Raw genomic sequence first — 13,487 nt, 5'->3', positions numbered from 1 at the left:
CGTCGTCACGGGAGCACGCGGGGTGTCATCATTGCTTGTTTACCGGGGCGAGCTAGATGGGACGCTGATCTTGTTCCCCGTAGCCTGAGCTAGCTAGGGATAGGGTAATGATGTACCCCCCTGTGGCATGGTCAGCTCGAGCCCAAGGTCGGGCGAGGCGGTGACTCCTCTGAGGTCGAGGTTGAGGCCGAGCCCTGGGGTCGGGCGAGGCGGAGACCGTCTTCCAAGGCCGAGGCTGAGGCCGAGCCCTGGGGTTGGGCAAGGCGGAGACCGTCTTCCGAGGTCGAGGTTGAGGCCGGACGTAGCTGTTGTCAGCCTCACCCTGGCGGGTGGCATAGCAGTCGGAGCGGGGCAAGCGGCGCTGTTTTCCTGTCAACTCAGTCAGTGGAGGGGCGAAGTGACTGCGGTCACTTCGGTCCTGCCGACTGAGGAGCGCGCGTCAGGATAAGGTGTCAGGCGATCCTTGCATTGAATGCTCCTGCGATATGGTCGGTTGGCATGGCGATCTGGCCAAGGTTGCTTCACTGCGAAGCCTGCCCGAGCTGGGCCTCGGGCGAGTCGAGGGTGCGCCCGTTGCTTGAGGAGGCCCTCGGGCGAGGCGTGAATCCGCCTAGGTCTACTGTTCCTGCCCGAGGCTGGGCTCAGGCGAGGTGAGATCGTGTCCCTTGAGTGGATGGAGCCTTGACCTGAATTGTGTCCATCAGGCCTCTGCAGCTTGTGCTGATGGTGATTACCAGCCGAGTTTAGGAGTCTTGGGGGTACCCCTAATTATGGTCCCCGACAATGGGTGTCACACAAGTGAATGGTTTGCCAAGACGCAAATGTTTCTAGACCATGCAGCTGCTTTGTCACAAATAGATAATATTAGGTGTCCATGCAATAAATGTAGAAATATGACGAGCCACACCAAGAGGCAGGTCACACTACACCTGTGCTCACATGGTTTCGTGCCAGGCTATAAGGTCTGGTATCTCCACGGTGAAGATGTTGAACGAGCAGCAGAAGTAGAAGTTGATGACGGTGAAGATGTTGATAGGATGGACCAGATGCTTGAGGATCTACAGCTTGAACTAGCCCCAGATCATCATGATTCACCTACACCAGAGGTTCAGAAGTTCTTTGACCTCCTCAAAGCGTCAGAAGAGCCTCTTCATGGGCACACTGACGTGACCATCCTTGAATTCATGACCTGACTGATGTCAGTTAAGTCCAAGTTTGCATTCTCAATTAATTGTTACAAGGAGCTTGTGGATTTGATTAGCAAGGTTCTTTCTACGAGTCACAAGATGCCCAAAGACATGTACCAGTCTAAGAAATTGCTTGAAGGTCTTGGTATGGAGTATGAGAAGATTGATGTTTGTTAGGACAACTGTATGCTTTTTTGGAAGGAACATGGTAGAGAGCAGAAATGCTTAAAATATGGGAAGTCGAGGTACGTTGAGCTTGTAAATGAAGATGGGGAGAAGGTGGTGACAAAGGTTGCACATAAACAGCTTCGGTACATGCCTCTCACTCCTAGAGTGAAACATTTGTTTCTCTCGAGGAAGACCGCTATGCACATGAGGTGGCATAAAGATTGTACGAATAGACAAGATGGGTTAATGGTGCACCCGTCAGATGGTGATCCATGGAAGGCTCTTGACAACTTTGACCCAGATGTTGCGAGCGATGCAAGAAACGTTCGTATCGGCTTGGCAACTGATGGTTTTATGCCTTTCAATATGACCGCTGCGTCGTATTCATGTTGGCCTGTCATTGCCAAACCGTACAACCTTCCACCTGCTCTTTGCATGAAATATGAGTTTATGTTCCTATGTCTTGTTATTCTTGGGCCTGAGCATCCTGGCGTATGCCTCAATGTGATGCTTCAACCACTGATTGAAGAGTTAAAGAAGCTATGGCAAGGAGTGGAAGCCTATGACTGCTTCAAGAAGCAGAAATTCAATCTCCGTGTTGCGTGTCTGTTCTCGATTCATGATTTTATGTCGTATGGTATTTTCTCTGGATGGAGCGTGCATGGTAGATTGACGTGTCCTTATTGTGCTAAAGATACAGATTGTTTTCGTCTTAGTGCTGGTGGCAAGATATGTTACTTTGATTGCCATAGATGTTTTCTACCCTTCAATCACCCCTTCAGAAGGCATAGAAAGGAATTTAGGAAGGGCACCATCGTCACAAAGGGACCGCCCAAGCGACGTAGTGGGATAGAAATTACAGAAGAGCATAGGAAACTTGTTCGAGATGATAGTGGGAAAAGGTATCAAGGTTTTGGTGAGGAGCATAACTGGACTCACATATGTGGCTTGTGGGAGCTTCCCTATGCTAAGTCATTGATTTTGATGCACAACATCGACGTCATGCATCAAGAGAGTAACTTTTGCCAAGTCCTCATAAATACATGTATGGATTTCCCTGATAAAACGAAAGACAATGACAAGGCACGCATGGACTTAGTAGTGATATGTGATCGTCCAACCCAAGTGCTTACAGAAAACGGAGGCAAACCAAAAGCTGACTATTGTCTGAAACCTAAGCAACGGAAAGAAGTGATGAAGTGGATGAAGGATATTAAATTCCCTGATGGTTATGCTGCTGGTTTTAGAAGATCTGTGAACCTGAAGACAATGAAGATGAATGGACTGAAGAGCCATGACTTCCACATAATTATGGAAAGGCTCATGCCTATAATGTTTTGTGGGTACATTTTCGATGTTGTGTGGAAAACGTTAGCTGAAGTTAGCTATTTCTACAGATAGTTGTGTGCTAAAGAAATCAGAGATGTGATGGAATAGCTGGAGAAAGAGGCACCGGTGCTTTTGTGCAAATTGGAAAAAATATTTCCACCGAGTTTCTTCAATCCTATGCAGCATCTCTTTATACATCTTCCATATGAGGCTAAGGTCGGTGGTCCTGTTCAGTACATGTGGATGTTTCATATAGAAAGAGCATTAAAGAAGCTTAGAGCAATGGTGGGCAATAAGGCAAGAGTTGAAGGATGTATTGCGGAACAATTTAAACTGAAGGAGGTAGCACACTTCACAAGTTGTTACTTTGCAGAAGAACATAATGTATTTGCTCAAAAGAAGAGGTGCCATGATGATGAACGAGAGATGCCTCCATGTAGTGATCTTTTGATTTTTCAGACAAACGACAAAGCCGTTGGTCCACCCAAGGCATATCACCTCACTATGGAAGAACAGAAGTTTGCTTTACTGTACATGTTCATGAATAAGCCTGAGGTGGAGAAATACTTTGTGTAAGACTTATTTCCTTAAATTGTTCATATGTGAATTAGTTTATGTTATCAAATATCTCATGTCATACAATAATATTTGACAGCGAGTTTGATGAACAAAACATGAGGTGTCTCGGTAGGCCAACAGCGAGAGATAGACAAATTGCGACGCGATGGAATGCATGGGCGACCTAATTTCATTATGTGGCTTTGGGACTGTGTAAGTCTCAATTATGTGGCTCCTAGACCTAATTTTAGTTAACTATATTACAGAATTTGCTAATGCTTTGTGACCTAAGTTTGTAATGTGTGAATTGATTATCAATGCATGTGTTTGTAATGTGTCTATTCTGTGTGATATATATGTTATGTGTGCAATTGTGGAGAAATAGTGACCTAATTTAGTGCTGGTTTTGCAGCAGTATAGGTTAATTCTCGTCGGCCCAGTTAATTCCCGTCGGTTCGACCATTGCCGACGGGAATTAACAATTAATCCACGTCGGCCCAGTAATTCCCATCGGCCAGGTAGGGCCGACGTGGATTAATTAGTAATTCCTGTCGGTTTGACCTGGCCGACGGGAATTAACGGCGCTGACAGCCATTAATTGTTAATCCCCATTGGTTGGCTTGGCCGACGGGAGTTAACACTAATTCCCGTCGGCTTATACGCGGCCAACGGGGATTAATTATTCCTGTCAGCCGCCGACGGGAATTAGGGTATCCCCGACATCCGATGGCCATCGGCTTAGGGCCGACGTGAATTAGCCATATACCGACGGGAATTAGTAATTCCTGTCGGTTTAGAGGTTATTCCTGTCGGTTTGCAGCCGACGGGGATTAACTGGAGTCTGGGCCTTAACACTTAACCCCCTATGTTTTTCTAACATCTAACCCGGGGTCCTTGGTTGGGGTAAACAGTAATCACGGTGAAAAAGACGGCAGAACGGCTTACCGGAGACGTTAGAGCTCCGGCCAACGGTCAGGTGAGATTGGGGGTCCTCTGGCGGTCACGTCGATGTGCGGGTCGGTGTCAGAGATGACCGGAGTTGGTTTGGCCACGACTTCAAGCGGTGGAGCTCGGCGGTGGCGCCTGTACCGGCCAAATCACAACAGTAGAGTTCAATTAAACCACATGGGAAGCTTCACTAGGTGGTAGGGAGTGTGTATGTGTGCAAGGAATCTAAGAATGGCTCACTGGATTTCCTAGACCACGAATGTTGGCGGGTGGAGGAAGTCCGGCGAGGTGATTCGGCGTCTTCGGCAAAGTAGCATTCGGTCTGAGGGTTTGGGAAGCTTCACTAGCCTCTAGGGAAGCTAATGGCAAAGCTAGACTCAGAAGAGAGGGCCTGGGGTGGTCACACTGCGCTCGGTTTCCTGGCAATCATCGGCATTCAGGTGTCAGCGAGGGCGTGAGGCATGCGGGAGAGCAAGGCTGAGGGGCTGGTAAATCTTATAGGCGAATGCATGGGCATGTGCGCAGGTTTGGCCACGAGGTCGTGCCGACCGAAGCTCGAGGCACGTGAGAGCACTGGTAGGGCGTGTTCCCGAGTGCCAGCCAAGGTCGAGCATGTGGTGGCTAGCTTCTGCCCTAACATGCATATCTTGGCAAAGATCTCGTGTAGGGTCTCTTCACCGAGCCAAGCATTACCTTTGCTATGCAAGTTCCAAGTGTAGATTTGGTCAGGGTTAAAAGATATTGGGGTATCAAGTTGGCTATGTCAGTAGTGTCGCCCTCGAGACAAATCTTAGAACAAATCATGTCAAACGATTTTGGGTTGATCTCAAACTTTACCAGGGTGTGCCTAGGGTATTTTGGTGCCACTTTGTCCATTGAACCATTTGGTTTTGAGTTTTTGAACTAGGTGACATGGTTGATCTTTGAAAAGGACTGGAAAATGATTTAGGGAAAAGCTGATTTTCCTTTAAGTCCTCTATTTGAGTGCTCCTTTTGGGGCTTTTATAGAACCTTTTTGGGGCAACTTCCTGACAATATTTTGCATATATTTTTGTGATCTACAACTTTTATAATTAGCCCAAATCTTGATAAGGTTATTCACATTGCCTTTTTATGTAGTCTCCGTAATGCTTTATGTGTTCCAAGTGAGTAGACTTAGTGTTTTATAGACTTTTTTGCTTTTTATATGCATGATAAGATTAAGGTAGGCACTCTAAGATGATCAATACTTACTTAGAACTTGGTTGCTAAGTTTTGGGTGTCTTGGGCTCAACTAAACCACATGTGATAACAAGTTAAGGGTGTGGTTGCGGAATAGAAACCCTAAGTAACACATAGGGTGTTACAGCCCTCCCCCTTAAAAGAATCTCGCCCCGAGATTCGGGTGAGACCACAAGTGGTAAGGAGGTGGGTGACTCTACTTCCTAAACAGAGGTAGTGCAATTGTTGAGACATTTTGCCCACTAGCTCTGCTAATGTCGTCCTCTTTGCAACTTCAGAAGGAAGCCCTACAACACTTATCTAGATGGTCCATCTCTCTTCTAAGTAGGGAGGTATGATTGTATCTTAAAGCAGAAAGCAAGGGTGTGATGGGGGTATGGTTACGTACCAACACTTTACATAGAAACTCGGGGTAGTTTCTGCTTAGATAATCCTCTGTTTCCCATGTAACTTCCTCCTCGATTTGATTGCTCCATCGGACTTTATACATCTTAATTGCCCTATTGCGAGTGGATCTCCTTTTGTGGTCTAGAACCTTTATAAGTTGTTCCTTGTAGGACAAGTCTGGTTCTATCTCCATCTATGGTTTAGTCAGAACTTCCGTTGACACTCGAACACACTTCTTCAGCTCAGATACGTGGAATACATCATGTACTGCTGACAGCTTAGGTGGTAGCTTCAGTTTGTAAGCTACTAGTCCACATGCTTCTATGAACTCATAAGGCCCGACATAGCGAGGAGCTAATTTGCCTTTGATCCCAAATCTTTGTACACCTTTGGTGTGTGAGACCTTGAGATACACATGATCTTCCGCTTCAAACTTTAGGTGCTTTCTTCTTTTATCATGATAGCTCTTTTGCCTAGCTTGAGTAGCTTCCAAGTTCCTCTTAATGATTTTGACCTTTTCTTCAGCTTCATGCACTAGGTTAGGCTCAAAATTTTCCCTCTCACCAGTTTGTGACCAATTAAGGGGTGTCTGACACCTCCTCCCATACAAGGCTTCGAAGGGTGCCATCTTCAGACTGGCTTGGTAGATGTTGTTGTAAGAGAACTCGGCCAATGAGAGACATTTGTCACAATTCTAGCCATAGTGGATCACACATACCCTCAACATGTCTTCAAGAATCTGGTTTACTCTTTCTGTTTGGCTGTGAGTCTAGGGATGATATGCTGAGCTCCTGGTTAACATGGTATCAAGTTCTTCTTGTAGCTGCTCCCAAAAACGTGCCACGAACTGGGTACCTCTGTCAGAGATGATAGTCTTAGGCACTTCATGCAGTTAGACGATACGATCGATGTACAATTCTGCATATTTTCTGGCCTAGTAAGTTGTGTGCACTGGTAGAAAATGAGATGTCTTGTTTAGCCTGTCCACAATAACCCAGATAGAATCATGGTGTTAGGAGGCATTGGGTAATCCAACAATAAAATCCATGCTGATATCTTCCCATTTTTAGGATGGTATAGGGAGAGGCTGCAAGGTACCTACTGCCCTCAGGTGACTTGCTTTAAACCTTTGACAAGTGTCGCACTCGGACACGTACTTAGCAATGTCTCTCTTCATCCTAGTCCACCAATATGGGGATCAAAGGTCGTGATACATCTGGTTGCTTTCAGAGTGTATAGAAAATTTGGAGAGATGAGCCTCATCCAAAATTTTCTTCCTAATATCTTGATTTTTGGGAACAACAAGTTGGTCTTTGAACCATAGTATGCCCTTGCTATCCTGACAAAACATTTATACTTTTCCACTTTTTGGGTGAGCATATCTTTGATGATATGGACTCCCTTGTCCCCGAGTTGTGCCACAATAATCTGATCTTGCAAAGTTGGCTCAATCGAGATATAATCTAGAGTTTCTCGAGAAACTACTTCCATGTTCAACTTGTTCAACTCATCGCATGAGGCGGTGATATGAGAATCCATGGTGAGCAGTTGCATCGGGATTTGCGACCTAATGCATCAGCTACCACATTTGCTTTCCCAGGGTGATAGTGCAGTTCCAGATCATAATCTTTGATTAGTTATAGCCATTTCCTCTGTCTCATGTTGAGGTCAGCCTGGGTGAATATATATTTGAGGCTCATGTGGTCAGTGTAGATGTTACATCGAGCTCCCATCAAGTAGTGCCTCCAAATTTTTAGAGCATGAACTATAGCTGCTAGTTCCAAGTCATGGGTTCTATAATTCTGCTCATGAGGCCTGAGTGCTCTTGACGCGTAGGCAATAACATGGTTGTCTTGCATCAGAACACATCCAAGTCTTGTGCCCAAAGCATCGCAATATACGTCAAAAGTCTTGGTGTAGTCGGGTTGTGCCAACATGGGTGCAGTGTAACACCCAAAATTCTATTTTGGGATTCCTAAATGATTCTTCAGAAGATAGAGTTAAACTAGTTTTTAATGATAGATCCCTTTCTCTATAAAGTACATTTTTTAAAGTAAATAGTAATGTAAAAAGTTGGATTCAAATCTAGAAAACTAAAGTTTAAATTGAAGAACAATAACTAGAAGAAAGAGTTCCATATTATTCATTATTTCCTCTATAAATGATAACACTCCTTAAAAGCATATTAAGTAAAATGTTTCATCGTATAGATTAAGGTAATGGATATTCATTATTATTCACTTGAAATTGATCGCATACTCAAAAGTAATATTTTTCCTAAAATGAAATAAATGTGTGCATGGCACATTTTGGACCATTGCCTAAAACTAAGGAATAAAATATCTTTATATAAATATATAAAATATGTACTTTGCATTCATATGGTAGCATTTGAACATAAATTTGGAGTTTTGAATTTTTATGTGAATTTGAAAACTAAAAACAAAACAAAAAGAAAGAAAAAGATCAAAAGTAATATTTTTCCTAAAATGAAATAAATGTGTGCATGGCACATTTTGGACCTTTGACTAAAACTAAGGAATAAAACATCTTTATATAAAAATATAAAACTATGTACTTTGCATTCATATGGTAGCATTTGAACATAAATTCGGAGTTTTGAATTTTTATGTGAACTTGAAAACTAAAAACAAAAAAAGAAAGAAAACAGGAAATATAAAAAAGAAAAAGAAAAGCAGAATCCATACCTGCGCTTGGGCCGTTTTCCATGTCGTTCGTTCCAGCCTCGCCCCTCTACCCTGGCCATGTGCGCCAAAACTCTACCCATGCGGCCCATTTTCTCAGGTGCTCTTCGTCCCTCGTTCTGTCCTTGCCAAGTGGGGCCCTTCGGCCAGCTTCCCACCCGCGCCAGCGTTGAGCCACACACCTCCCTGATAGGTGGACCCAAACTGTAAGGTCCTTCCCCCACCTTCGCAAAAAACCTGGCGGAGACGTGCGTGGAATCTGGATGGGATTTCCTCGCCTCCGCCATGAGCCCCATCGTTGCTAGCACAGAAGAATCGCAACGACTGCGCGGTGATTTCGGGTTCGTCCCGACCGAACGCTCCCATAAAGACTCCACCCTAGCCACTATAAAACTAGGGACCGCCATGGCTGCCACCGAAGCAACTCGACCATGTTGACATCCTAGGCTTGTGGGTTGGACCTAGAGCTTCGCCATCGATCGGAGGGTTCAGGAGTTGCATCATTAGCCAAGAACTTGGCCCACATAGGCCGGAATTCGTCGTTGGAGCTCTCCACCACCCCGGATCTGCCCAACGCCATGGGCAAACACCCTCATCGCCTTATCACCAGTAAGAATCACCTTATTCGAATCACCTTGCTCCATAGTTCGTGTAGCATTGTCTGGATCAAGGAATAGTGCTCAGGCCACAGGGTTGGGTGGGCTCTAGCCATGGCGCCGCCGTGGCTCGGCGGAAAGCAGAGGAAAGAGGCACTCCAGCCGTCAGATAAGAGATGGAGGGCTAGGATTGGATGTAGGCATTCCCAGGGATCATATTAAATCAGGGCCGCGAATTCGGGATCCGACGGCGGTCATCGCGTACTAATTCATAAAAGCCTGGATCTAATCTGGTCCATAGATGGAGGATCGAACGGCTAAAGTCGGCCATTACAGCTTCGGCGGACTAGTTTTACAAAAGAGACCCACGGGTTTCTATAAATCAACCCGCCGTCTTACCTACGGCTAAAACCTTTACTGATAAGTCCATTTATTTACAACTGAGACCCTGAACATTTATTTAAAACCTTTACTAATAAGTCCTACCTACGGTCTTCAGATTCTCAATCCACTCAGCTCATAAATTAACAAAATGAAGAAAGAAAATGATTTATATTGTGAAACAAATTCATAGAACTTAGATAAATTATATCTTCATCATTTTTACTCCGATTTAAGCCGTTCAAGTTGCGTTAGTCTCATGATAAAATTGTTTATGCAGTACCAAACACTATTTTATTATTGTGATACCTAGTTTGCAAAGAAGAGAAGTTAGAGTTTATTCTTTCCTTGTTTCTTTTTTCCTTCTTTCTTTCGGGTGGTACGCTTTTGGGGTTGGGAATTTTTGGGGAAGCATTCACCAGTAAAATAGTAGAATTTTGGTTAGACTCATGCGCTAGGGGGGTCGGGGGTTGACGTGTGAACGAGTTGGGCCGTGGTTCTTGATCCGGCCCACTAGTTCCCCTAACCCTAGCCGCCCCTCCCTTAATCCCTTGGGATTTTTTTCAGCCACCCCCTCCCCTTTTCTCTTGTGCAACCGCCCCCCCCTCTCTAGGCTTGGAGGACGCCCCTCTCACTCCTCCACCCATTTGCAGCCGCCACCCCACCTCCCCCATCAAACCCTAGCCACCCCCTCCTCAAGCCCTTCTCTTCAAGGTGCCATTCCTTTCCCGCTCGGATCTACGTCGCTTTGGTGCATGTCTCCAATTGGATTTTGGTGGAGGGAAGAAGAAGGGAGGAAAGGGGGAGGATCCAAGGTGATTTTGAGATTGTATCTTGTTTAATTGTGTTGTAATCCAATTGATTATATGTTTACCTATCCGAATCGGTAGAGGTGCTGTCCTAAAATTTTGTGGGTGGGCGAACAGCAGTAGTTCTAGGGATTTCTGGGAATTTTTCGTGGGTAATTAGTGGGGATCAGTGGGTGAATCATGTAGAGCTTTGTCATACCTTTCCAACGGGTACTTATGCGCTCGATTCGGAGTTATAATTTAGGAGATATCGTTGTTTGAATCCGGTTATGTTGCTGTCCAAAAAAACAGATTTTCAGGTGGGTGAACAGCAGTAGTATTAGCAGTTTCTGGGCATTTTTCGTGGGTAATTAGTGTTAACCAGTATGATAATAATGTAGTGCTTTGTATTATCTTTCCAATGAGTACTTATGCGCTTGATTTGGAATTATATTTTAAAAGATATCGCTGTTTGAATCCGGGTATGTCGCTGTCCAAAAGACAAAAAACAGATTACAGGGTTCATCTTGTGGACTATTTTGGGCTAATTAGATGTTGTAATTTAATTATAAATTGTGTACAAAACTTGTGGGGAATTTTATGTAGATGCCTCTGGAGTTTTTGTTTGTTAACACTGCTGTCATAATTTTAAAGTTATGAAATTATTAAGCGCTGCAGTTTGGTGGGTGTGGGGAGAGATGTAACCCGCGGCGGGGTTTGAGTTTGTGCGTAGGTGCGGCGTCGCTTATGAGCCTGATTATGTGAAATTGGTGCACTAAGTTGTGTGTCAAAAACAGGTGGTGGACTTCCGGATCGTACTTAGGGATTTGCCCGAACTTCCAGTAAAGGCAAGTAAATACAGTGGTGGTTGCTACCGTTTGGTTTGCATCATATTCCCTGTCATTGAGTATGCATAAGTTTTAATTATGTTAATCATTGAATTCTATGATGAAGTTTATTTGTTTGGAAGTATTAATTCTCAATTGTCTAATATTGTGGATGATCATAATTTGTTAATGATATATGTGGTTGATTCCCATCTTGGATGAAGTTGAAGTATCTTTTTGAATCACGTTATATGAAGTGTTGTAGGCATGACATGCACATCGCATCATCCATCTTGCATTTTGAAGTTATGTCGTGATCTTATGGTCCGACCGTACCGGTACATTTTTAGCATCGTACGTTGCCCGAGGAGGGGTATGATGCGGCTTTATATCCTTAGAGGTATGAAGGCAGAAGTCATTCTTGCATTTGCAGACATTTGCACTCATGAGGTATATATATATGAAGTGTGACATTACTATGTTACTATTGTGGTTTCTACCTGCGAGGTGTGGTGACTAGGTGTGTTGTACGTTGTATACGTGCTGCACCTTCGTAATAAGAAGGTTGTGGAATCAAGTGGTGGTAAAACAATGTTCTTATGTGGTTAAACAGTTTGATATTATTTTACTTGCTGAGATGTGTCATCTCACTCTTGCATTACTCAATGCAGGTACTTGATATATGTTGGGAATGAGGGGAGTAGCAACACGTCCACTTTCACTCTCACAATAGCGTTGCCGAGGTGCAGCCATGATTTAATTAGAAATTTATTGTCAAAGGAAGTTTGTTTTTTTAACTAGTCGTGCGCACTAGTTAATTCAGTTCATGTCGTATGTTTAACTTCTCTTTGCTAGCCGATTAATAATACTTAGTATGTTTTTGTCATGATATATGTTTATACACTGTTGCCCCCTCGTTTATGCAATTTTGCAAAGGGGATGCTGCCGAAATTTTATATATAGATGGCAGAAGTGTTGTTTAGTAGCATTCCGGGGTGTTTGTGGACCCTCGGGGTGTTAGAGTTGGTATCAGAGGATAGGCTTTAGATTCTACGCAATTTGAAGATAAATTTGACACACTTGCACATATAGGAAGGGTATGGGTTCGTATATCTTTCATATTAGTATTTTATTGTATAGATGACTAGAATGTTCTTATTCCAAATCCCTTTATGGTTTGATGGGGTATGTCGTTAACGACGTAATGCTTGATATGATATGTTACTTCTATTTAATATTGGTTTCTTGATGTGGTTGTTATTTAAGTTATTATGCAAGTGAAGCTACTAATGTACTTGTTTTATATTCATATCGTCATGGTGTTTTTTTTGGATGCAATGTTTTCAAATCTGTGAGCTATTACTATCATATATTTCTATATGCTTGACTGTGGATGTTTTTTTCCAAAAGGATTCTTGGGTTCTAGTACTTGTAGGACTGATTGTTTATTGAGCTTGTGTATAGTGGGTCTAATCCGACTTGGTGTAGTGTGAAAACACTATATAATGTAGCTTTATGGTGTTGTTGAGTTTGATTGACTGTTGGGTTACAACCCAACTTATCAATGTAATATTTCCATGGGTGCAATGCTTTGCGCCTCACCTTTTTTTGGCTAGTGTGGCTACTTGCTAACTTGATCTTAGTATAAAATTGGTTTGTCTCTATAGAGCAAAGGCAACATTGTAATGTCTATGAAATCTTGAGACTGGTAGAACTCAAGTGAATTTGTAAGATGACGTAGATTGATAAGTTCAACCATGTTTACCTGATGGGTTTTCTTATTATGTGCAACCTTATTTTTAAAAAATAAATAGGGTGGTTTCAAGTGGATTTTATGTCGTGCATGTTTTCCTTCTATGGCTTGTTTCAATAGCCATAAAGGCTATGCATAATTTTTAGTTGTTGCACGCTAGTCATGTGGACGATATTGACAATCCGTTTTATATTTTTTTATTTGCCAACGTTGTATGGTAGTTTGATTTTTTTTATGATCAGTTTCTCTATGCATGCTTGTTGAATCATTATTTAGACCGCTTTATATTAAACGAAGTCAATGCTTAACTGGGAGTTGCTTATGTTTGTTAGTCATCTATCTCTTTAATGATGGGGTTGTTGCATCGGATTGGGATTTTTTTTATATGAATGATGGTTTGATAGATCATGTATGTCTACTACTTTGAATGCATCCTGTGATATCACGAGGTACAAATTATTCAAGTGCAGTAATAGTAGGTTTTGTTGTATGTGAGGTTAATCAAGGTAGTTTGGTTATGTGGATTGTCTTATTGAAGTCCAATTACTACTGTTGAGCACAATATCGTGTTATTATTTTAGTATTGAAAGTAATATTTATGAAGCTTTTGCATGAGTCTGTGTCAAGAAGTATATTAGT

The sequence above is a fragment of the Zea mays genome, chromosome 6, assembly GCF_902167145.1.
Source record: "Zea mays cultivar B73 chromosome 6, Zm-B73-REFERENCE-NAM-5.0, whole genome shotgun sequence".
NCBI classification, from domain to species: domain Eukaryota; kingdom Viridiplantae; phylum Streptophyta; class Magnoliopsida; order Poales; family Poaceae; genus Zea; species Zea mays.
The sequence above is the reverse complement of the archived record's forward strand: the minus strand, read 5'-3'. Positions refer to the sequence as shown.